The following is a 27,310-nucleotide window of genomic DNA, read 5'->3' on the forward strand; positions in this document are numbered from 1 at the left end:
ATTGAACACTGGAGTCATGAAAAGAAGACACCTCTGTGCCACCTACAATAGTACTCAATAGTTTTATGCTTTTGTAGCTCAAATTATAAAAATTGTAGCAGGATGTATGTGAAAATAGTGGCTTACAAATATGCTAATGAGCTGTTCAAATAAAATTCAGTATTGAAAACTATTTTAGATGTTCAGCAATCGAAATTTTAATTAAAAATATGGAGTAAATCTTCATCAATGTTTACTGTTCACCCGACATTGTTACCACATAATTTTTGGAAAAATGTCTTAAATAACGGTAACAGTTGCAATGAAAAATAGAGAATAATACTGAGTAGTGACTAACACCAATTACAATAAGGTGTTGAAAGAAACAGGAATTTTGCTTTATTCAAATCTCTTACAGTTTCTGTAACATATGTACAATGGTCTGCCACATAAAAGAGTTATTTCTTCATTTTCACTGTTTCATAAATCCTGAAGCACATTTTTACTAGATCACTGCTTCTGTTCAGTGGCTCAATTCTTAAAACGAACTTTAAGCAAGAATGTGCAAAAAGTGCTGCTGTTGCTGAAGCGAGATGAAAAAGGATGACTTTATTGTATGATTAAAATATATTTTGATGTTATATGTAATTTGCATGTCCACATGCATGCACTCATGTGCAAGTAACATCCCACAGTCTGTAGAGATTTACTAGATGAATAAAATAAATGAACCATATTAGCATTAACGCAAACAGTACTTCTGCTATACATTGTAGCACTTCACTTCATGTGTCAGTGCTGCGCACTGCGACACCTCAATAGCGGCAGCAGAATCTGACACGTCAGCAGCGGCCGTCAGCTGCCCTGTGCCCTGCCGTCAACATCAGCAATAGCAGCCACCAACTGTGCTCCCTGCTGTTCATTAACATCTGCCTGCCTATGCTTGGCCCTGGATTCCAGCTGACGAAGCAACGACACCAACATACCAGAGGCTGACAGGAGGAGGAGGAAAGCAGGGGGTAAGACACTACCTTGAGCCATCAACGTCACACCTGGAGTGGAACACACAGAGGAAGAACACGTGCGCATGTTCCCCTGTCAAAAGATAGCAGCCATAAACAAAATATTGAGCGAAATAGAAGCAGAGTTAAAAGCTAAGCATTCTTCATCTGCTCTGTTAACCATCATTAGATACAAAGTGTTTCCCTTAACTTTCCAAATAATTAACCTAGAAGCTAAACTGTCCTGTCTAAATGATGAAAATAGGCAATTAAAACTTGAACTACAGAGAGCCTCAAATCCAGTCAAAGGCTTACAAATCAACCTTTGCAAGAGAAGGCTGAGAAATTAGAGAACGAAACATGGAACTGAGTGCAGCAAACCAAGACTTGCAACAACAAATTGGAGAATTAACTAATAAAGTCACACAAAAAGTGCAAACACAAGCACAGATACTGACATATACTGCAGTCTTAACAATAGAACCTAAAACCAAAGAGGCTCGAAGAATAGAACAGGCTAAAACAAAACAGGTCACAACCCTATATATCAAACTGACAGCAAATCAAGATGACAAAGCTGTTTGACTGACAATCACCAACACCATAAATCCCAGGAAAGAGAATATAAATATAAAATCAATCAAAACCACCCAGATTGCAGTTATAGCAGAAATGGAAATACAGTAGGATTGCTGAAAAATAATAGAAATGACTGAAGAACTGCACACCATTGTCTATGAAGGACCACGAAAATGCAAGCCACTCATGGCAGTATATCACATACCAGATAGACTTACTGACGAGGAGTTTTCTAGAAAGCCTCTACGAGCAGAATCTAAGCGGGGACACCATGAAAGAAGACTTCGACAGAGAAGTCAAAAGAAGGTTTTAAACAGGGCCTAAGGGAAGGGGTTTAAGTCACCAGATACTGGAGGTCAGCCCACACCTGTACAGAGTCCATACTCGAAGACAAGGAGTTTACATAGAATTTGAATCACCTTCTGTGAAAGACCATATAGTATTAAACCAGTATTGTAAGTGTTGTGACCTAGACATGTGACTAAATCCTGCAGTAAGGCCGACGTTACATGTGCCAAGTGCGGCTACTAATGACACAAGTGCGGTGAGTGCACCTCCATGGTTTGCATCTGTATCCCCTGCAAATAAAGAGGCCACATCTGCAATAAAACAGAAGGAGGTGATTGTCACCCCTATAAACAATTGCGTGACCGGTTCCTGGACAATTCAGACTATGGCAGCTAAAATACACACACACACACACACACACACACACACACACACACACACACACACACACACACACACAAAATGGCTCTGAGCACTATGGGACTCAACTGCTGAGGTCATTAGTCCCCTAGAACCTAGAACTAGTTAAACCTAAGGACAACACAAACATCCATGCCCGAGGCAGGATTCGAACCTGCGACCGTAGCGGTCTTGCGGTTCCAGACTGCAGCGCCTTTGACCGCACGGCCACTTCGTCCGGCACACACACACACACACACACACACACACACACACACACACACACACACACACACACACACAACAAAGCCAATCACTCAAAACACATAAATACAAATCACCGTCAATGTTATAGAGAAGCTGCCAAAGAGCAATTTCCTGTAGAAGACAAATGAATCTTCTGGCAGAGAATTACAATGATAGTGAACCCATCCCAGCCTTACACACTCAAAGAAATTACAGTATAGATGCATTAATATGATAGAATATATAGGGTGTTACAAAAAGGTATGGCCAAACTTTCAGGAAACATTCCTCACACACAAATAAAGAAAAGATGTTATGTGGTCATGTGTCCGGAAACGCTTAATTTCCATGTTTGAGCGTAGGTGGACGAAACTAAAATGAGCTCTGTGGAGCACGTTATCATGATTTCATATGGGATACTCTACCTCTACTGCTAGAACATGTGCCTGTACAAGTACGACACAACATGAGGTTCACGCATGATGGATCTCCTGCACGTTTCAGTCAAAGTGTTCATACACTTCTGAACAACAGATTCAATGACCGATGGATTGGTAGAGGCGGAGCAATTCCGTGGCCTCCATGCTCTCCTGACCTCAACCCTCTTGACTTTCATTTATGGGGGCATTTGAAAGCTCTTGTCTATGCAACCCCGGTACCAAATGTAGAGGCTCTTCGTGCTCGTATTGTGGACGGCTGTGAGACAGTACGCCATTCTCCAGGACTGCATCAGCACATCAGGGATTCCATGCGATGGAGGGTGGATGCATGTATCCTCGCTAACAGAGGACATTTTGAACATTTACTGTAACAAAGTGTTTGAAGTCGCGCTGGTATGTTCTGTTGCTGTGTGTTGTTTCCATTCCATGATTAATGTGATTTGAAGAGAAATGAGCTCCAACATGGAAAGTAAGCGTTTCCGGACACATGTCCGCATAACATATTTTCTTTCTTTGTGTGTGAGGAATGTTTCCTGAAAGTTTTGCCGTACCTTTTTGTAACACCCTGTCTAGGTGAAATGACAATCGGTGGCTCCATCCACTATGAGGTGGCAAAGCAAATAAAAAGACAATTACAGCACTGGATAAACTTCCAAATAACATTAACGAAGAGGATAGATGAGTTTGACCTTACATATACTGTGCACAAGAAAATGTACAAACAAAACTGACATACTCCTTCACAATTTCTCCCAACTGAATTACATCACATTGCACATACACAAGTTGAACACAAACCAGAATAATCACCACATGGAAAACCCTACAACACACGTAAATGTGAACAGTACATCAAGCCAGTCAAATGTGTCTCGAGAGGCACTCTTCACTCCGTGAAAAAGGAGCAAAGAACAGACAGGCACATAGAACCTGAATCAATACACATCGAAACAATCAGACCACAGACCAATACAAAACTCCAAACTACCGGACCCAGACTTATTAAAGTAGACAAATTAGATGAGGGCAAATCTGAGGGAGAGACATGTGACATTTGCAACGATGTCAACATGCATCGAGAAACAACCTCCATTCCAAACATCAACATTCCCCTTTGTCATATATCTCGTTACAGAGGTAGACTATTTCTTTTCTTGCCTTGTTGCCCAGACTCTTCAACAGTTCTGCTGGCAGTTCATCTATTCCACATGCCTTCCTATTCTTCATCTCCTTCAGCACCTTTTCTGCTTCTGCTTCCAAGATGATAAATCCCTTTCCATCTTCCGGCACATATCACTCCTCTTCAACCTTAATTTCTCTTTGCATTTCATCCCCCTTATACAGACATTCAATATATTCTTGCCATCTGTTCAAAACCTCCAGTGGTTCTATTTCCATGTTATTCCTCTTTCTTTTACATTTAAAACCCTCACTAGGCAGTCTATACATCATTTCATGCTTTCCCTCTCTCTCTCCATTTTCTCTATTTTGTCGCATTTCTGTTTCATCCATTTTTCTCTTGCTTCTTCATTTTCTCTTCTTAATTCATTATTCAGTTTCCAGTACTTCTTTTTGCCTTCTTCAGTTTCTACACTTTTCCACTTTCTGTGCTCTTCCATCTTTTCAACATGTTTTCTGTTATCAATTCTTTCCTGGTGGTTTGGGAAACTCTAATTCCTAGTACTTCTTTGGCAGAGTCCATGACTCCTTCCCTCATTTTTATCCACTTTTCATCAACACCACCTCTCTGCCATTTTTACATAAATCTGTTCTCCAAATCTGATGCCTTTCCTACCTCTTTGAGTCTTTCTATGTTTAGTCTTTCCTCTGCTTTACCTCTCCAGACTTTTTTCAACTTCACTTTTATTTCTCCCATAATTTGGCTGTGGCCTGAATTTATATCTGCTCCTTGATAAGCTTTAGCATTCTTCAAACAGTTCCTAAACATTTTTTGCATCAGGATGTAGTCCAGCTGATATCTTTCCATATTCAAATTTCATATCCATGTGTAAAGTCTCATTTGTGGTGTTCAAATAATGTGTTAGCCACTGCTAATGCATTTTCTTTACAGAAACTAATTAGTCATTCACCTCTCTCATTTCTTATTTCTAATCCCTTTCAACTACCACTGCATTCCAGTCCCCCATGATGATAATGCAGGCATTTCTATTTTCTTTCTCGGTGAGTTTTTTTATTTTCTCATAATATTCTTCCACTTCCTCATCTCTGTGCTGGCTGGTTGACATATATACCTGTATTAATACCAAATCTTTTGAACTACCCTTCAGTCATATCATCATCCATCTTCCATCAATATATTGTACCTTCATTACCTTATTTTTTAACTTTTGCCCTATCAATATTCCTACTCTGTTTTCACCACTCTTGACTTCCCCTGAGCAAAAGAGCTTATAATCTCTACTTTCTATCTCCCCATTCTCTCCCCATCTCATTTCACACAAACCGAGGGCATCTAATCTGTTCCTTTTCATCTCCTGTTTTGCATTCTCTAGCTTTCCTGCTTGCAGAAGTGTCCTCACATTCCATGTTTCAATCCGTATCTTTCCTCCCTTCACTGTCCCTTTCTTTCTTTCAAATATGTCTACTCTCAATGTGTTCCCCTCCCAGAGATCCGAATGAGGGGAAGTTTTAACTCCGGAATCTTTCACATGGAGAGACATACCATGTACTGCTTGGGAATGTAATGTGGTAGTTCCCTGTTACTTTCCACATCGGCAGTAGGATGCCCAGCCTAAAGTCAGCCGCTCACCATGAGTCAGACGCTGTCTGTAGCTTCCCCACTAGGGTTCAGTCGCTACTTGTACTCTTTTGTACCCAAAGGGAAAAGGTGCCTCTTCTGCCAGCTCTGCCATACTGAAGCCCATCTTCTCCGCCTTCGCTGCCGTTGAGGTCTTCACCGTATCCCTGGCAAGGAGTCTTCACGAGGTACTATCACCCGGGCCAGGTGAACCAAGGTTTTTTTAATGAGGTGTTACTCCTCCCCCTCCTCCTTTCTCAACCAGGCTTGGGACTGGCTATGGCGGAAGGATTGGTTTGTGGGCGAAGACAGAGGAAGAAGGAGATACAAGGTGATAGACAACATAAAGGGAAGGGGAAATTATGCAGACCGGAAGAGGATGGCAGAAGACTGGACAGCCTGAACAACTACCATGTGAAAACCTGCCTTTAGGCATAACACTGATGATGATGATAAGCAAATTTGAAGTTTTTTAGTAGAAACCATCAATGCTTTTCTATGAGTGTTATGTATTGCACAGCTCATATAGAGGATGCCATACAGCCAACCAATGTGTTCTCTTCAAAGTCTACCACAAAAATACCGTAACAGAAGCCCAAACGGGGACTGACATACTGGGACGTGTTTTGGAAATATGAAATAGTGGTATGTAATCTAATGTCTAAGCAGTGTAGGTTATGCAACAAGTTTTAACATCTTATACTATCACCTGACTATGTAATTCTTGTAGTTTTGCACAGATAATGGTAGGCACTAGCTGGAACCTAGATTTATTTCAATGAAGCCTGAAAGGAAAAGACAACTGATTTCTGTGCTGAATCATTCTCGAAGACTAAATGTTATTCAGTCAGTTCCCAAAATCACAAAGCCACATCAACAGCCACCAGCTCTAGTAAAATCAGCACATTCTGATTCTGTTAAGCAGCTAACATCAGCACCATACAGAGAACATTTGAAAAAATGCAAAGAGAATAAATGTGTGACGGAATCAAGAACAGAAGCAAAAGTTTTCTTCTTGAAAAAGAAAAGGACAACAACACAGGATATATAACCTTCCAGTTATTTTAAGTCTGTTACAACTTAAATAGATAACCAATTTCTTCTGGGTGGGCCACAAAGCCTCAACAAATTTGAACTAGGTCAGTGCTTCAGATGTACATCTCAAAAAGAAGGCAAGGAATGCATATTCCGCAGTGGATGTTGCTCTGGAGACAAACAGAGAAACAGCACAGGTGCATGCAATGCTACCCTTAGAATCTCAAAGAATGGAAACTTCAAAAAACTTTTGTATGTCCTGTCTGCACCTTTCTTGCACAATAAATGTACGAAAAGTTAGACAGGCAATAAGCAGGAGAATTCGTTGTTATGGGGTATACCTGTTCTTCTATTGGTTCATATTGTTTTCCGGAGTGTCTCATATTACAAGGCAATTTCTGTTTTGATCCAAACTGACTTGTGTGAGCTTTTTTAAAATTTAAATATATTAAGTATCAAGCAGCATGAATTCAAACAAAAAAATTTCAAGTACAATGATTTCACATACATTCCCAGTTGACAGACAGTTATATCAAATGTTGTTGTACAGATGGAGTAATGTGAGATGAGGATAACTTAACTTCAGGAATGAGGTTAGTACGAAGTCCACCCACCATTAGCATCAGTTACCTGCCTCATCTGATAAGGCATGGAAGCAGTCAGCCTCTCGAAATGGGTGTCATTATTTGCAAATCTCTCCCATCTGAAACTAGGTCCACAGTTTGTCAGGTGTGAATGGAACTGGTGTTTCGAAGTGTAAATTCATTTAATGGTTTTTTTTATTTCAATGGGATTCAAGTCAGATTCTCAAACAGACCAACCAATGAGGTCAACGTTGGCCACCTGTGAGAATTATTGCTGAACAATTGGAATCGTGTGAACGATGGTGAGGACCTGCTGGAACTGGATCACACTATTTACATAGTGCATCTTCACAATCAGCAGATGATGTGTTTCACAATGTGAACATGTGGTGAGATGATCATACATTTGAAGTATACCTGCTCCATTCAGTGACATCTGCTCGCAGTAAGAAACTGAGGTGTTATCAACATGCAAATGTTTTGCTATGTACTGTGAACGGCTATATCCTCTCTGTGGCTTTAGACAATCATAGAATCCTCATTCTCTGAGCTAAATATTAACTCATCTGAAAGATATGGTGCCACTTATGACCTGCAGGCAATTCAGTGAAGGCAAGCCTATAAAATTTTTGATGGTCGGAGAGGACACCTTTATTAGCAGCCATATAGCCCTCTAAAGAGAAATTACCTTAACAAGGGAACAAATACATTACTAAGAGTGTTACATATGTGGTCACTGCCAATGTTGCATATCACTGGTGAGAGCTATACACAATTGAAAGTACTTGAGCTTATTCACAATATTGCTTGTTAATTGTACAGCATTCATAGTATTTTGCACTTAGAGGTCTCTAGTGCAAAGGCAGCAAAATTGGAGTACATCATGCAAGTAGTTATTCAGACAGTCAGTTATTTAAGAATTGCATAGTTTAATGCATTGACAATTGTCCAGTTTAAACTAGAAATTTGTGGAAGATTATAGAGATTTTTCATACCAGAGGGAAGTTTGCAGCTTAGTTGCTGCAATGTACTGGAAAGAATTTCTAAACTAAATATGGCAATAAATCAGTTTTAAAAGGACATAAGAAGGCATGACCACAAATGGAAGATACAAAGTGAGCTTTAGAAATTGCATTTTTAGTGAATATTACAGAACTTACTATTGCTTTGAACACTAGCTTGCAAAGTGGAAATAAATTAGTTTCTGAAATGATTGAAAAAGTGAGAGTTTTCATGAGAAAGGTTACTCTGTGGGAAAGGATTGTCCATCAGAGAATGCAGTATATTTCCATACATAGTCTTCTGTCCATGAAAACAATTACATGGGGTATATTTCTCTAATTATTACAATAAAAGAGCAATTCCTCAAGCAATTTGGAGATATGTTAAATTTATCCCAATCTTTTGACTTCTTTTCAAGACCATTTGCTACTTTTGCAGATAAGAGTCCTGACAATTTTCAAATGAATTTAATAGCTGTACAATGTAATCCTTGTCTGAGACACAAGCTTTTTGAGATAAAAGTTTAGTAGAATTTATCAAACTTTCCACAACGAGAGTTTTCTCATCTTCAATGTGAAGCTGCAAAATTACAGGTGCATAATGTCAATGCTTGGTTCAACGTATGTTTGTGGGAGATGTTTCCCTCTTATATATATTTTCCATCATTGGTGTTTGCCCTTACCAAAGGTTATGTTTTCTGTCTTAAGGTAGAAATTTTATGCTGGACATTAAACACATTGTAAATTAGACTTGTAATAATTAAATATATTTTAAGTAACCTCTGAAACTACTCTTTTCAACCATCCTATTAAATCTTGCTTCCTTATTCAATAACACACGCTAAGAAATAAGAAGCAAATTTAACACATTACAGAGGATGAAATCACAGAAATGGTAGGGAAAGTATGTGGTGAGAAGGGGTGTGTGTGTGTGTGTGTGTGTGTGTGTGTGTGTGTGTGTGTGTGTGTGTGTGTGTGTATGTATGTATGTAAGGGGGGGGGGGGGGGGGAAGGAGGAGGGGAGAGAATTTATCATGTGGCCTGCACCTGCATGCAGGTCAGCCACAACACAAACACCTGCTCACAGGCATGTATGCACACTTTTTACATTCTTACAACCTGTAAGTATTCATTTGTTGATACAGGCGAAGGTCATGTAGCCCACGACAATAGGTAACCACAGCATTTAAATCCGTAAGAAATCAATCGTGCTATGTAGGTAAAAATTTAGTTTAAATTTGTGCCTTCTATCATGAAAACATTTGCGTCTTAGTTGTTGTGTAGCACCAATCAAGTTACTCACATGCGAGAATTTAGTTCACAACAAAAATTATTGGCAGTTTTGTCAAATATTGTTGGAGATTATCACATATAGTAAATAAGTGTGTGTACTTATCTGTTTAAAGTTGTAGAAAATTTGATATATTAATAAGGTATATTAGTTTTTGGAATATTTTTCGTACATTTAAAGAGCTGTGTGTAAAAATTTAGCACAACATTGTTAACAATTTGAACTTCACAATATTGTTGTAACAAAATATTATCATTTTGTCAATTTGGTTTTTTTTTTCTGGAAAATGTTTGAAAATGGTGTTTCTATTGATGCAAGAAGACTTTAAATATGCTAAAATTTAATCAGAGAAGTACTGTAAACAGTGTTACTTTGTGTCTGTATTTATTAACTTGTGTAGTGCAACTTTGATCTTTATTTCAAATATCACACCTTATTCCTAAGGCCAGAGAAGCTACTACTGGAGAGACAACCTTTCAAGCATCCCATACCATCTACAGGCTGCTGCTTTATTTTTCTGTGCAGTATTGTTACGGATATCATAATTGTTGAAACCTGTGTTCATGCTATTGAGGAAATATGAACAGTCACCTTGTGGTGTAGTATGTGCACCACACATGAGAACATAAGCATAATATTGTAACTCCACTGGGTACTTTGCGGCACATTGATATTCTCCTGATGTAATACAACCAGTTTCTGCAGTGTCAATAAAGGGAAGAAAAATGGTGAAGACAAACACACTTAAGCTAGATGGGATACTCTAAGTAAAGAAGTAAAGTTGATCTTCACAAATGAGCTCTCTCTGATGGAATTCTCTGAAAAATACAAAATTCATAGGAAAATTTTGCAACTGAAGATGAAAGTGGCATGGTGCTTGACTGGAAGATCCATAGTGATTCCTAGCCAACAACCTTTATTCACAGAGGAGGAAAAAAATCTGTTTGTAGCCATGGAACTGCAATGTTGTCATATGGTTTTCTGATGAGATATTTGGATCTGTGTTGTGCATTTAATGAATACCTCGACAAATTGAGAACAGTGCCTGTGTTCAAATATGAAAATTTTCCTGTAAAGGTGTGGTCTAAGTCTTTCATGAAATGTTGCAAGGCCTTTCTGTCTCAACAAACCTTGAAAAATATTACATATGCAAGGCTTTGGCACATTAAGGATTGGTGTTTTTTTTTCTCTAATTTGGAAAAGGAGCTATGAGGTACCCCACCAGAGAACATACAGAATTTTAACAAAGCAGATTTGGTTGATGATCCTGGCACCAAACGGGCCATCACTCATAACAGAAAAAAGTATCTGGAACGAACAGAAACTACATCATACTTATGTACCTCTATTGAGGTATGTGGAAATGCTGCTGGTGAATTGGCTGCCGTTTATGTTATTTATAAAGCCATGAAATTATGGTCCATGTGGGCAGAAGGTGGACCAGAAAATTTAAGATATTACCAAATGATAAGGGTTGTCTTTGAAGATAGCCTGCATCACTTACTCTTCGAATTTTAAAGAAGCAAGAAGGCCTAAAAGCTATATTTGGTGATTCTCTAAGTTCCATATAAAACTATGTCCAAAGTATCTGTGATGAAAATAACCAATTTGATTGCACTCCTCCAAAATTTAACACCACCTCAATTGCAACTGCTCAATGTATCATTTTTTTGTACTCTAGAATAACATTGCAGAGACAATTGATAAAACAGACAAGATGCTACACAGTGCTCAGGGATGTATTCCAATGTCTTCTCAGAAAGCTGTTGACTAACTTGGATCCAGTAATAAAGAAAAATTTGAGAGACCAGAATGTTTCCCCAGAACAGGAGCAAGGTTATTGTGCGTCTTCCACAAGCAGTCCTTGAAAATACCTGTGAGTAATGACTGATCATGTGAGTGAGATGTTATTGTGAGAATTAAATAACAGGAGGGAGGATGTAACAAAATGTTGTATGCCCAATTGTTGCAGGATATTAAATGTCCCCCAGGGATAAACCACCATACATGTGAACATTCAGGATGTCAACAATGACAAGCATACAATGGAAAAATCATCTGGAGAGAAAGGGAAACAGAATGGAACACAATCCTCCTTTGAAGTTCCAAAATTTTCTGTAAGTAAAGAAATTTTACTGGAGACAACAGGGAATGAGAGAAATAATACCAGTGACACATTTTCTCTTACTGATTCTGATGAGAGCATGGAACTGATTTGAACATGCCAGACATAAAATATTTTCCTTCAGAAGTGCTCTCAGACAACAGTAACACTCTGGAAACAAATGACACAAATGTTTCCCAAGAGGGGCTATTTTGGTGGTTGTCTTCAACACCATCCTGTTCCCTGGCAAAAGTATGCGAGTAATAAAAGAAGGATAGATGCTGAATGACTTTCAATAATCAAAAATCTATTGGAGATGGCCAATTCATCCAGATGAAATTCTATACAAAAAGACTGAAGTTTCTTATACTATCAATCAACTGAAGCGAGTGGAAAGCCATGGCTATGATGAACAAATGCCAACTGTTATCACCGCTGAGGTGAAAAACTAGTGTTATTACTGCATAAAAAATCGTACACTACATAATCCAAATTACATGTACACAACTATTTATCGAACTTTCACATTTTCAACTAATGTTTAACTGGTAAACTGTGTGATTTTTTCTTTTTTTCTGGTCTTTAAAGTGGAAAGAAGAGATGTCACAATATTGGTCCATCTGTCAGGTCATTACTGTGACGAAAATTTCTTTGTGGTAGTTATAGATGTCAATCCAAGCAAAAAGAAACTATACAGATATAGGCTGTATGTAAGTTCTGCAGACGTATTTTATTCATGTAGTTATAGACGTCAATCCAAGCAAAAAGAAACTGTAGAGATATAGGCTGCATGTAAGTTATGCATATGTATTTTCTTCATCTCATGACTTACATTTGCAATCCATTTGGTTTGCAAACAAGAAACACATGAAAAATTTATAAAACTGTTACAATGATTTTTACATTGATAAATAATGGCACTGTAATAAATAATAACACAAAAAGGATATTTCTTGGAAAGTGCAACACATTGTACCCAGCTCAAGTTTCCAGTTTGTCCGACATGAATTCATCCACTGAGTAATAACACTTCCGTGTCAGTACCTCATACAGCTTTCTTTCATGTGAACCTAAATTCATCTGCATCAACTTGTTCCTTTTAATTTATTACAAATTTTCATTCCCATGTATTGAGATACCTGGCAAACAATCAGAGGCATTGGATGGGGAGCATAAAATTTTCTTTGTTTCTAGTATCATGTGACTGGACAAAATGCATTCCAAAGAGCTCAGCCACATCTGTGGCTGAACGCACAAGAAATAATATTCGTGACAAGATTATACAAGGTAATGGATGTTTCTGAACATTACTCAAGCTGGGATGATGCAGAATGTGCTTTTATTTCTAAATACTGGTCACTAGCCATGTAGGGAAGATAATGCAGGGAAGTTTTTAACCCTGACCCCTTCAAAGCACATATGAAAATTTAAGAAAATATTTTGAGTAATTCTTGAGTATAATATGATATAGGGACAATCTGATTTCACAATGAGAGGATTTAAACGCTGGACTGCCTTTTCATATAAGGGGAAAAGCTAATTACACTCACCAAACCCATTGTTGATCAATCTATATGGATATTCGATTGCACTGATATGATTAATTAAGACACAAAGGCTTATTATCCAAATGGTAAGAACAATGTGCTCAATTTGAATAATAATAATAATAATAATAATAATAATAATAATAATACTACAGGTTGTCCCAAAAAGAATGACCCAATTTTAACTTTTAATAATATTGAGACAAATGTCACTAGGTAGCAGAAACAGTGATACATGTAATCAGCATTGTCTAGAGTTCCAGAAAAAATCTGATAGATGTTGCTAAGAGTGCTGACCTGTAGCGTATAGCCAGTCTCGCACAATATGGCATCCGTGCAACAGAAGGCCTCCTAGGTCTCTTGACTTAACACCATGTGATTTCTTCCTGTAGGGATATGTTGAACAATGTTTTTACATTCCTCCCTTACCTTGTGACATTGATGAACTAAAAACCAGAATATCAGCTGCTGTAGCTCCAGTGACAGACGACACCTTGCACTCAGTTTGGGATGAATTCAGCTGTCTGCTAGATGTAATCCATGCAGCCAATGGAGGACATATTGAACATTTATGATGTATTTTTATAAACTTCTGTCTTTTCTGAGTAATTTAGTATGCAATTTGTTGGTGTTAAGTCCTTCTGCCTAATAAGTAAAGTACTAGTAATAGTGATAATAATAGTAGTAGTAGTAGTAGTAGTAGTAGTAGTAGTAGTAGTAGTAGTAGTAATTTATGTAGGACCCGCTCTGAACCTACAATCCAACATGCTAAATAATAAAAATTATGGATATAATATTACTGGAAGATACCAACACAAAATCACACATTTGCTATACATGGATGATCTAAAACTACTGGCAGCAACAAATCAACAACTCAACCAATTACTAAGAATAACAGAAGTATTCAGCAATGATGTAAATATGGCTTTTGGAACAGACAAATGTACGAAAAAGAGCATAGTCAAGATAAAACACACTAAACAGGAAGATTACATATTGGAAAACCACAGCGACTGCATAGAAGTGATGGAAAAAACAGATGCCTATAAATATCTAGGATACAGACAAAAAATAGGAATAGATAATACAAATATTAAAGAAGAAAAATATAGTCAAAGACTAACAAAAATACTGAAAACAGAATAGACAGCAAGAAACTAGTCAAAAGCTATAAATACTTACGCTATACCAATATTGACGTACTCATTTGGTGTAGTGAAATGGAGTAACACAGACCTAGAAGCACTCAATACACTTACACTATCACAATGCCACAAATATAGAATACATCACATACCTCCAGTAACAGAAATATTCACATTAAGCAGAAAGGAAGGAGGAAGGGGATTTATCAACATAAAAAACCTACATTATGGACAGGTGGACAATTTAAGAAAATTCTTTATAGAACGAGCAGAAACTAGCAAAATACACAAAGCAATCATTCATATAAATACATCGGCTATGCCACTGCAATTTAATAACCACCTCTACAACCCTTTAGATCACATAACATCAACAGATACGAAGAAGTAAATCGTAAAAAGAAAACACTACATGGCAAGCACCAGTATCATGTAACACGGGCACGCATAGATCAAGACACATCCAACACATGGCTAAGAAAAGGCAATATATACAGTGAGACAGAAGGATTCATGATTGCAATACAGGATCAAACAATAAACACTAGATATTACAGCAAGTATTTATTAAAGATCCCAATACCACAACAGATAAATGCAGACTTTGCAAACAACAAATAAAAACAGTAGATCACATCACAAGCGGATGTACAATACTAGCAAATACAGAATACCCCAGAAGATACAACAATGTAGCAGAAATAATACATCAACAACTTGCCATACAACATAAACTAATAAAACAACACGTTTCCACATACAAGTATGCACCACAAAATGTACTGGAGAATGATGAATACAAATTATACTGGAACAGAACCATTATAACAGATAAGACAACACCACATAACAAACCTGACATCATACTCACCAATAAAAAGAAGAAATTAACGCAACTAAGCGAAATATCCATACTCAATACAACAAATATACAGAAGAAAACAGGAGAAAAAATTGAAAAATACATCCAACTGGCTGAGGAAGTCAAGTACATGTGGCATCAGGATAAAGTTGACATTATACCAATTGTACTATCAACTACAGGAGTCATTCTACACAATATCCCCCAGTACATCAACACAATACAGCTACATCCAAACTTATATATACAACTACGGAAATTGGTAATTATTGATACATGTTCAATTACCCGAATGTTCCTAAATGCAATGAACATATACTGTACAGTTAAAAGCAAGTCACGCTTGATCAAGGCCCCCGTCACTTTCCATTTTTGACCAGACATAACGTCTGAGAAAAGAAAGAATAATAATAGAAACAGAAAGAATATGGAAAATTACAACAATCAGCAGAATGTCAATGTAGGACCCACAACAAGAATCTTAAGAAAACCAAAACCACATCAGTCACAGAAACAGAAGCAGCTTAATTACAGATATCATCTTGCATATGCAAACAGTAAATGTGCTCCACAGTGGCAATACCAGCCATTTAACAACCCTGCAGACTCTAGTTAGATGAATATTAGTAATGTCGATAATGATAATCTGAGCAGAAATGTTACGACAGACATTAACCAACCGTACGTACCATATTCCAAAAACTGCATTTGACTCTGCTGACAACATAAACTACAACAAGGAAAATAAGCAGTTTTTCCATGAGATACTGTAATCAGAGAGATAAATAATCTACTCACCAACAGGAGAATGCACATATAAAGAAAGCTTTTACTTATGCAAGATTTTGGTGCCAGGGGCTCCTCCTAGCAGATGGGTTAAAAGGGAAAGGAGAAGAGGAGAAGGGAAAGGAACTGGAGAGGTTTAGGGAAAGGGTTAGAGTTAAGAAAATTCAATAAGAACCCAGTATCAGGGGAGAATTAGTGGATGGGATGAGAGGCAAAGACTGATCGTTAGGGACTGCACTGGACGAGATATGAAAACCTGAGAGCTGTCGAGTTCTGAGAAACTGGTGTCTGGGATGAACCCAGATGGCATATGTAGTGAAGCAGACACCAAGATCATGAATGTCATGTTGCAGAGCATGCTCTGTGACAGGATATTGTGTGTTGCCAGTATACACCCTCTGCCTATGCCCACTCATCCTAATTGACCACTTGACAGTATTCTTGACGATGTAGAAAACCAAACAGTGTGTACACAGCAACCAGTACATGACATTTGTTTCACATGTGTTTCCCTTTGATATTATATGTTTTGCCAGTTACAGGGCTGGTATAGGTAGTGATAGGAGGGTGGAAGTGTTACAGCAGGGATTGTCACAGAGGTAGGAGCCACAGGGAAGGGAGATGGGTGCAGAACAAGCATAGCATCCCTTAAGGATATTTCAGAGCTTGGGAGGGCAACAAGAAACTATTCTAGGTGCAGTGGGAAAAATGGCAGATAGAATGGATCTCATTTCAGGGCGAGATTTTAGGGAGTCATGGTATTGTCAAAGTAGCTGATAAATACATTCAAGGCCAGGATAATACTGTGTGACAAGTTATGTGCCCTGCAGCTATTTTTTGGAAGGATCAGTAGTACCAGGGTTGGATGTGATAGCCTTGGAAATCTGCATTTGAACCAGGCTGGTGGAATACTTATGTCCAGTCAAGGCTGAGGTGAGCGTGGTGGAGTACTGCTGTAAAGAGTCTGCATCTGAAGAAATACATTTGCCTTGAATTCCTAGACTGTATGGGAAGGAACATTTGACATGGGAAGGATAGCAACTGTCAAAGTGTAATGACCACCATTTGTTTGTACATTCAATCAGGATGGAAGTGTGTAGCTGGCCGTCGTTGAGGATGAAATGAATATCAAGTAAAGTAGCATGGTACTGAGAATAGGACCATTTGAAATTTAATTGAGAGTCAGTATTTAGAGATTCCAGGGAGTTTAACAGTTCAGACTCACCACGATTCCATTAGAAAACATGTCATCAATGTATGTAAACTAAACCAAGGGCTGAAGACTTGTGGATTCCTGGAAATCTCCCTCCAAACAATACATGAAGGGGTTGGCATAGAAAGGAGCCATTCTTTTTTACATCATATACACCACTTTTCTTGTGAGACATTCTCGTCCACTCATTACCTCTTGTTAACTATTATGTGTTCTTGCGATGTTTGTATGAATTTTCCAATTTTTACAATTTTTTCCTTTTTCTTCCATTTTTCAAACTTTTTCCACCCTCTGCTTCTCTTTCGTTTCCACTCATTATTTATAACACTCCCTACATCCTCTCTTGCCATGGTGAATCCCCTCAAATATTGCATCACTTCTTTTCAAAATGCACTATCGAAATTAAGGTCCTACATTCTGTTTCTTCAAACCTGCATGTCCCTTCGTGTTACTCCCAAAGGCCTAACATTGAAAGTCTCTGATTCTGGATGTAATCCTACTCTACACCAGCCTCTTCAAATACAGCAATTTCTTGCCCTTACCTGGCTTGTCTGTGACCTTTGTGCCTCATCTGCAGACTTCTTTCCTTCTACAAAATCCTGCAGTTAACTGCCATTCATGTTTCCTTCCATGGTATTATCTGTCAAGCCAACTTCAAACTGCAACAACATGCCAGTCTTCACCTCCAATTGCTATCCTTCCTATTCTTAAACCACAACAGTGGTGTTTCTCCTCCTGTCCCTCTGCAGCTCGATAAACAATGACACCATCAACCACTACTCCTCTCCTACAAACTGAGCTTGGCTAACAACATTAAAATCTCACAGACTTCACCATTGCCTCTTAGGCCTACAATAACTCAATCATCACAACCAGTCACAACAGTACAGTATTCTCAGTCTCTCATATAAAGCACCCTCCCCTCCTCAATTACATTTATTATTAATGTGTGTGACCTGCATTTAATCATACTGCTTTGGTGAAGGTCCTGCTTTCCCTCACACGTAATGTCAATTGGAAATATCACTTTGCAACCAAATCCTAAAACAGTTCCAATAGCAAATATAGCATTGAATGCTGCCTTGAACAGTTCAGTTCAGACCACAGTCCCAAATTGATCCACAACCACTAACTCAACATCATCCCTTACCAGCCTTACACAAATTCCTCACATCCAGCATTGCTCCACAACCCTTCCTGAGGTCCCTACAAGACCTTAAACTGTACTCTGCAGAACTCCACGTTCTGTGTTGTCTAAAAGCTGATAACTCCATCACTATCTTCCCAACAGACAAAGGACCTAACACAGTGGACAGGAGTATGTTACTGAAGGTCTATGCCAGATGTCTGGCAACTCTACATACAGCATCTGCCATCTAAGATCCTATCCCCGTGATTCAAAATAACCTGCGGTTCCTTGTAAAAACCTCAGGCCCCTCACAGGGACTAATATGTCATTTCATAGATTTTATTAGTCCAACCAAACCATGCACCCCCACATTTTACCTTCTTCCTTAGATCCACAAAGCCAATCATCCTGGTCATCCCATACCTTCTGGCTTCAAAGCACCCACTGAACATATATGCAAATTAGTTTATCAGTAGCTGCAACCCATAGTACAAAGGCTTCCATCCTACATTGGAGACATCAACAATTCCAAGATCATCTGATATCTGTGCCAATTTCACTCCCAACACACACCTTACTTGTCACCACTAATGCCATCTTCCTCTATACCAACAGCCCTATGTGCATGGTCCGTCTGCTCCTGAACATTTCCTTAGTCAGAGCCCACCTGATTTCAAACCTATGACATGTTTCCTGCTCACCTTAATCAACTTTACACTTACCAGGATAGCTCCTATCGATGACAACCTTTCATGGATTGAATGGATGGGGCTTTCCTGCAATCATTAAGCCTCTAACCCCTGGTTAGTTGATATACATTGATGACATATTTGCCATATGGGCTCATAGTGAGGTTGAGCTGTTAAAATTCCTGGAATCTGTAAGTAACATTCCCAATTAAATTTCACATGTTCCTATTCCAAATCATGTGCCACTTTCCTTGATGTTGATCTCATCATCACCAAAGACAAGATACACTTCTGTCCACACTAAACTACTAACAACAGTACTTCCTTTTTGACAGTTGCCATCCTTTCCATGTCAAATGTTCCCTTCCATACAGCCTTTGCATTTGATAAATATGTTTGCCTTGAATGCCGACACTTTACAGCATTACACCACCACCACCACCACCACCACCACCACCACCACCACCACCACCGGATGTAATTACCCCACAAGTCTAGTTAAAATGCAGATTTCCCAGGCCATCACATACAATCCTGGTGCTGCTGATCCCTCCAAAAAAAAAAAGCAGCTTTGGAGCACACCACTTGTCACTCAGTATTATCCTCATCTTGGATTTATTAATCAGCTACTTTGGCAAGGCCGTATGACTCCCTGAAATGAGATACATTCTATCTGAGATTTTGCCTCCTGGACCTAGAATAGCTTGCTGTTGCCCTCCAAATCTCTCTATTATCCTTGTCAGACCCTATGCTCATTCTACATCCATCTCTCTACCCTATAGCTCCTACCACTGGGACTGTCCTTGCTGCAAGACTTGCCCTATGCATCCTCCAGCCACCAGCTATACTAACCCTGAAACTGGCAAAACACTTACTATCAAAGGGATAGCTACCTGTGAAACAAGTCATCATATACCAGTTGTTATGTACATGCTGGCCTTTTACGATGGCATGACTAGCACCAATTTGTCAGTTAGGATGAAAGGGCATAGGCAGAGGTTGTATATCAGCAACTCGCAATACTATGTTGCATAGCATGTTCTACAACATCAGTTGTGACCTCAGTACATGTTTCACCACATGTGCCATTTTGATTCTTCCCCCCAGACAGCAGTTTCTCAGCGTTCTGCGGGTGGGAACTAACATTATGTCCACAATTCTTGCTACCCACCTGACCTTAATATACTACAGCATCCTCTCTGTTATATACAATGCACTCAGCTTTTTACTCTTATTGACTCACTAGTGATGTTTCAGCAGTAAGCTCTTTTTTGCATATGACACGTTCTTCCAACTCATAGCTCTCAGGTTTTCGAATCTCATCTGGTTCAGTCCCAAACAATCAATCTTTCCTCTTCATTCTGTCTGGTAAGTCTCCCCTAACCCAGGGATCTATGTGACTTTTCTGAACTCTACCCATTTTCCTAAATTTCTTTAGTTACTTTCTCTTCATCGCTCTTCCTTCTCTTTCAACCCTTCTACCAGAAGAATGCACTATCTCCAAACATTTGCATAAGTAAAACCTTTTTTCTATGTGAGTTCTCCTGTTACTGCATGGTGAGTAGATTTTTTTATCTATCCAATGGCAACATATACTACCAGACTATAGCAAACTGTGTTGCAGGCTGCTATACATGCTGTGGTGGGAGACATACCTACTATGGTGACAATAGGCATGGGTGATACAGCAAGTGTTATTACATAAGGCATGTTTGGAAAATCTTGTCTAATGATTAACCAGCCCTATTTGTTGTAGGATCATAGTAGCTATAGGCACAGCACACAATTTCAGATAATTAGAAGGCAGATCTGTGTCCTGTTGGTGCTAGGGAATGTAGCAATGATAGGAAAGTTGCTCAGAGTAAAGGCATTAATCATGGACTGGCTAATAGATATTCATTTCTTATGTGAAAAGAAGGCTATAGCAGATGCCGACATGGGGAAATTATATATTATGTTAATAAATGTAAAGCACAATCTCATCGCATCAAGACCAATCTTAGCCATGGAAAAAATTGCCAGGCAATAAAATCAGAGTTCACCGACACAGAAAATAGCAAATCATGACACCAGCATTCCAAAATACTGACTCAACCGAAAACTGAACTGCAAATCAAATTGAATTTATCAGAATCTCAGTATTTAACTAAAATTCAGAGAAAAGGCTTAGTTAAGATTTCGGGGAAATGAGATGAGGCATTTGACAAAAATGATAGTGTCATCTGTACTATATGAACCATACTGTCTACCTTTCTGCCCATTCCTTGTTTGAAATGGACAGCTGAAGCAAAAGAGGTACAGATAATGACAGATGGGAAGTGATTCAGCCATCAAACAATCAATTTCTAACCTCTTGTTATCTGCAGCTAAGGCTGGGAAAAGTATTAGGCTGGTATTGCCCACAAGGGGAATTAATAAAATAATAATCCTGTGAGAACCTGACCAGAAAATTTTCGTCAACATCCAAGGGATGATATACTTCATTTCCATTAATTTAAGTGTGGCATACTGACATATATTTCTAGATAGACCTTCTCTAAAGTAACGTGCTTTTATTTTTACAGGTCGTAGTGACCAGTTTAGAATGTCATCATTTACTCTCAATGTGAGTGGTGCTGTGATTAGAGCAGGACTAGACTATGTATTAGGCCTGGAATTCCTAAAAAGAATTACTTTATATGTGGATGATTTGTTGACTGCCACACAATCTTGGGAAGAGCATGTGAAGATGGTAGAGAAAATTTTATATTAATTTGAGCAATATGATGTTACGGGCAATTTCAAAAAATTAAATTCAGTTGTGAAATAATAAACTTCTTGGGGCACATTATTGTGCCTCAAGGTGTCCTAACTGACACAACAAAAATACAAACAGTTTATTACTTTCCAGTATCCTAGCAAACTTCTAGTGTCATTTCATCCCAGGCCAATTATTAAATGCAGAACCATTACTAAACTTACTACACAAACAGATATCATAAATTTGGTCAGAAGTGTGCCAATCTGCTTTCAGCAACATCATAGATGCACTAGATAATTCACAATTGTTGTACCAACTGGATATGTATCAGGACTTTTGTTTGACAACTGGTGTTTCATTCATCAAGTTGGGAGATTATCTCTTCCAAATCATACGTATTTATAATAGATGAACTGTCTGTACAATACCGTTTGCTAATGAGCCTACACAGCTGCTGAATTATAAGTTCTCACAATTATGTGCACTTTTCGGAAATTCCATCATTGTTTTGTTGGTAATCACACCAAAGCATGTTGTGATCACCAACCTTTAAGCTAAGAAAGCTTGATTGCAAATTACTGCACGCAAGACTGGTTCAGTTCAAGAATACGATTTTGAAATAGTTTACATAAAAGGAGGAATAGAAGATGTAACTTGGGATCTGAGGGACAAAGTACTAAATATAAAGTCTTAATGACACAAGGTGACATTTATCATCTGCATTAAACATCTGCAGTTATGTGTATCATCTCCGAGACAGAGAACAGGTTGAGAGAAATCTGAATACAATTTACACTTAATCCACCTGATGCACTATTTAGATACTGTGTGCTTCACAATAATGAATTACTTTATTGCTGTTTCACACAGAGTGATAGCTGGTGCAACTGAATTCCATACAGCACCTGGGAGAACCTAACCTTGGGCACCCATAGAGCACTGAGGATCCTGGAGTGACTAAATGTGCAGGGAAAACCTGTGACTATTGCTATTTTCCTTTCCTCCAAAGGAAAGTATAATGGGTTATCCAGAAATGCCTAGTCTGTCAAAATGTTTAACCTTCAAACCATGGCTCCAAAGGTGAGCTACACCTAATCATTGCCAAGAAACCACTGTAAACCCTTGCCATTGACTTTAGGTGGGCCCCTTCCCTAGGACTGTGCAGGTGTTAAACACATTGTTGCAATATGAGAGTCATCTTCAAAATATGTCAATTTACATATCTTGGAAAGTGCCACTAGTGAAGTGACAACATGACAGACTATTAAAAATTACACTCCACATGTTGGCAATCAAGAAGCGATCATTTCTAATAATGCACAAAACTTTACTAGTGTAAAATGGAATCAGTTCCTGCATGTATATGATACTGAACAGATACTAAAATCAAGGTACCATCCTGAAAGTAAACCCAGAGAAAGAGTGCTTAGAGAGTTGGATGAATTAATGAGCACTTCTGCTTCAAACAACAAATTTTGTGGCCAAATTACTTTTCATTATTTTAAGGATATTTTAATAATCTACTTCATACCTATATAGAATGTTCTCCTATTGTGTTCGTCTCATCCTCTTCACCCTCTGCTCAATATATGTGGCAGTATTCTCACCTGCACAAAGAACATTGTGTATAAGAACAGATGTATGTGTGAGAGAGAGAGAGAGATATGAACTGAAACAGACAAAAATATTGTTGAATGACATTTATTGGCAGAAATAACTTTTGCTTGGGAAGTTCAGTCAGCAGAGCACATGCACATGAAAGGCAATGGTCCCTAGCGCAAGTCTGAGTCCTCCATAGCGTTTTAATTTGTGACCAATTTTCATATTGGAGCACACTCCACTGAAGAGTGAAATATTTACTAGGAGGACATTTACTACAGCTTCAGAAGACACGGTATTTAACACTCACCTGAAGTCAACAAAAATTTGAATCTGAGGAATAATGTTCATAAAACCTGTAATGTAACTCCGAATATCTATCATCAAGTTGTTTATGATCAACAAAGAGATGTAAATGAGTATAATGTTACTACCTAGCCAGTGTTTCATACACCTTGTCAGCGGGCGACCACTTCTGCTTGTTTTAACGCCAGCTTCTATCAGTGTTTCCTCATCCAACATGCTGCTGGTATTTGCTACAAGACAAAAACACATTCTGTGTAATGGTACTTTTTAACAGTGTACTGTTTCTTAGTTATGATTTTATTTGTGATAAAAATAAAACATCTCACTTATTTCATATTTATAACAAACAATTCTGAAAAATAAAAGTAGTGCACCTGTAATACAGCTGATGGGTTAAAAATCAAATATGTAACTGAAATGTGACGCAAATGTAATCACATATTAAATAATAAAATATTAGAAGTACATTGGAGATAAAGAACACGTGACACAATATGCCACTGTTGATGGTTTTAATTTTATAAAGTTCTTGTCTTAATAATTACTAGGACATTCTGTTGTTCTGTGTGCTTGTATGTGACCAATGAGGGGTGAATGAGAGGAAAAGGAAAATGCATTGGTGGGGTGAGGGGTTGGGGGTGTCTTGTGAAAATGCAAAGACAATTATCAGACTTTACTCACAACAGACACGCCTAAACTGTCATCTCTCCTTAGTTGCTCAAGAAGAGACCAAAAGCACCAGCTTCAAATATTTCCTGAGTAAGCAGCTCACAATCAAAGAAAACAGAAGAGAAAAAATAGAAAAAATCCTGAGTAGTCCTCTATGCCTCACTTATGAACTCATTGACGTTTAAATTGTGTAAAACATGCCCTGCAGGAGGAGCATGTTGTTGATATACAGAAAACAGCCAACAGTCATCAGGAAAAAAAGATAGAACAAGATACCAAAGGGGGAGCCAATAATCATAATACAGAATGAGAAGAGAATTTGCCAGACATCAGACAAATATGGTAAAGTGGAAGGTGGGAGGTGTTTGAAGGATGTCACATAGGGGAAATCTCGTGGAAGTGGAGGAAACCAAGAAGGGATTTAGGTGACAGATCTCATGCTGCAGAGAAAGTTTTTTACAATTGTGGTTCTTAGATGTTTTACACATTCAAATTACCCACTACATGCCACAGAAACTCATTTTAATTTGAAGTTTAGTGGTCACTGTGCATCCACAGAAAGCTGAACATCGGTTGTAAGTCAGCTGGAGTGAGATATGAACTACCGGATCCATTTGAAGGACAAAAACAGGCATTGGGTCTGCCTGGTGAATTGAAAAGATTAGCAAAGAAAAGTTATGTTTTGTGTCCAGACATTAATAGACAGGATGAGCCTACCTTCAGATAGTATCCGACTTTGTCATGAAGTTGTCATCTTGAATAACTTTGTTTGATGCATAGTTCACTCCTCAGCATCTTCCATATAAAATGATTTTCTTTTGTGGTTCATTTGATTCTCTTCTTGTGTATAGTATATGATGTATTATGGTATAGGGGTCTAGGAGATACAGGAAATATACAGTACATAATAAAACTGGGATTCCAGAGCTAGTTATGTTGAATTGGGACAGACAAGCAAGCATGGTCTGTTCCCCACAGTCTTCATTAATGTACTTTATTTAACATATGGATCAAATAAGGAATTACAATTCAGATTATAAGTATGACATCCACGTAAGCTTATAATGAAACCTGCAGCCCAGTAATACCATGGATTCTAAAAATTTAGATCATCCAATTGCAAGTCCAAGACAGATAAAGTGCATGACACAAAAATAAATAAATAAATAAATAAAAATGGCTCCATTTGCAAAGTCTAATTTGCCACATAAGAGTCTCCTCTTTCTGTTGAATGCAAATGTGGCAAATTAGATAAAGGTCTAAGGAAAAGGCTCAGCAAATGTTTTGTCTAGAGTGTGGCACTATATGGGGCAGAAACATGGACACTGTGATGAGAGGATGAAAAAAGGTAAGAAGCATTTGAGATGTGGATGTGGAGGAGAATGGAGAGAATAGGCTGGATGGAAAGAGTCAGTAATGAAGGAGTATTGGAAAGGGTTGGAGAGAGAAATTGTCTGCTGCAGGTTTTATGAAAAAGTAAATAGAACTGGTTGGGACATTCATTGAGAAGGGAGTGCTTGCTAGCAGATGCTTTGGATGGATTGGTTTGTGGGATCAGACTGAGAGGAGGAACAAGATAAAAGATGATAGATGATAGATGACAGATGACAAAGGAAAGAGGAAATTATACAGACCTGAAGCGGATAGCAGAAGACTGGACAGCCTGGAGAACTACCATGTGAAAACCTGCCATTTGGCAGAACACTACTGATGATGATGATTGCAAAGTGAAGCTAGGTAAAAGTTATGAGATACTTTAATTCCTTGGAAAACAATGATTAGTGACATTCACGTAAATCTTCTGTTTTCCATATGGGACTAGTTAGACACCAGGTTAATTACAGAAATGAGGAAAAGATGTGATGAATACTTTTAACACACAGAAGCATGTACTGTAAAATGTTGGCCAGACTGAGGGCAGCTTTAGAATATGATAGAAGTACTGCATGAAGGCTACTGAAGTCAGTCTAGTTTAAGATACCCATCTTGCAGGCCTTCACCACAATAGTGGAGGCCTGCAGAATATTTTACAGAGCTTTCTAATCTGTACAATTTAACAGTCAGCAGATGATGTTTGAAGTGATCATTGTATTGCAAATCTACAGATGCCAGTCATTGAATACTGGTACGTATTCTTATCGGACCAGAGGTGGGAATAGGGCCTGAAGATGACATAATGTATCACCAAAACTGTTTTCTCAGTAAGATAACAATCTGGAAATTTAAATGGGAGAAAAGGTATTCAGTTTGATGTTATTTACATGGAGAGAGAAGTTATTTGGAATTTGTGCAGATGCCACACTGCAGTTATAAGGGTTGAAAGGCATATAATGGGAATAATGTTTTGGAAGGGAGTGAGAGAAGATTGGAGCTTATCCACAATGCTATTAGGTCTGTACATTGATCAAGAAGTTTAAAAAATAAGTTGAAAAGAAAACATTGATGTTTGTGAATGAATTTTAATTCTGTGAGATATGGAAGATCACTTGGAAGAGCAGTTAGAGTGGATAGCATCTTTGAGAGAGATAAGACAAATAACAAAAGAGAAGTGTCTAATTAAATAAAGTGATTCTGAGTGAATTACATTATGGAATGAGACAAATTAAGCAAAGCAGGACATTACTGCATAATACGATGCCACAAAATAACATGTGGTGGACTCACTTAATTATATTTCAGACAACTGACCAAAATTTTAGGCATTTTATCTACAGATTTACAGTACAAGTTTTCTCTTATCAAATCTGTTGCATATGATCCAGAAGAGCTCATAGGGAGTACTGATATTTCTATCAGTCATCTGGCTGGTTTGACGTGGCCCACCATGAATTCCGATCCTATCCCAACTACTTCACCTCACAGTGTAACACACGCAATTACTTTCTGGACATATTCCAGTCTCTGCTTTATCCTGAAG

This window comes from Schistocerca serialis, unplaced genomic scaffold (genome assembly GCF_023864345.2).
Source record: "Schistocerca serialis cubense isolate TAMUIC-IGC-003099 unplaced genomic scaffold, iqSchSeri2.2 HiC_scaffold_871, whole genome shotgun sequence".
Classification (NCBI taxonomy): Eukaryota; Metazoa; Arthropoda; class Insecta; order Orthoptera; family Acrididae; genus Schistocerca; species Schistocerca serialis.